Raw genomic sequence first — 722 nt, 5'->3', positions numbered from 1 at the left:
AGGCCCTGCCCAAAGAAAAAAAATCACCCTTGCTCTTATAGAAATTATAAAGGTAAATTCTTTTTTAAAATTTATTTTAAAAATAAAGAGAAACATTAACAAACAGACATCCATTTACAAAATAGCATAAGAACAACAAAAGTAATACAGAATTACAGACAAAGTGGCAGGAAATTAACAATGGTTATTGTATTACATATTGATATCTTCAAAGTGGTTTCTCAGGAGAACAAATAGACATGCAAGATTGATCAAATAAGTAATCATTAACTGTTCCTTTCAGTAAAGCGATACAAGTCAGTAGTACAACTATGTTAGCTATCCTGTATATACATATATAATTTCCCCTGCTTTCTTTTCTCTTTCCCCTCATCTCAGTTGCTCTCTACTTTTGAGCAGTTTCATTTTGTTTCACAATGTCTATCATACCTCTTAATTTTTGTTCACTCTTTCATGTTCTTACACTAGTGAGACAATATGTTGCTTACACATGGAGGTCTGATTTATTTCACTTATGAGTATGGTCTCTAGTTGGGACCATTTATCTGTAAAAGCCTCGAATTTATCTTTCTTTATAGCTGAGTAACATTCCATTATATAAAAGTACCACAATTTTTTTATCCATTCCTCAGTGGATGGCCATTTGGGTTGTTTCCACAATTTAACAATTAAAAATTGCACTGTTGTGAACATGGGGGCACACATAACGCTGTGATATGATG

The sequence above is a fragment of the Chinchilla lanigera genome, unplaced genomic scaffold (assembly GCF_000276665.1).
Source record: "Chinchilla lanigera isolate Chin_1 unplaced genomic scaffold, ChiLan1.0 scaffold00078, whole genome shotgun sequence".
Classification (NCBI taxonomy): domain Eukaryota; kingdom Metazoa; phylum Chordata; class Mammalia; order Rodentia; family Chinchillidae; genus Chinchilla; species Chinchilla lanigera.
The sequence above is the reverse complement of the archived record's forward strand: the minus strand, read 5'-3'. Positions refer to the sequence as shown.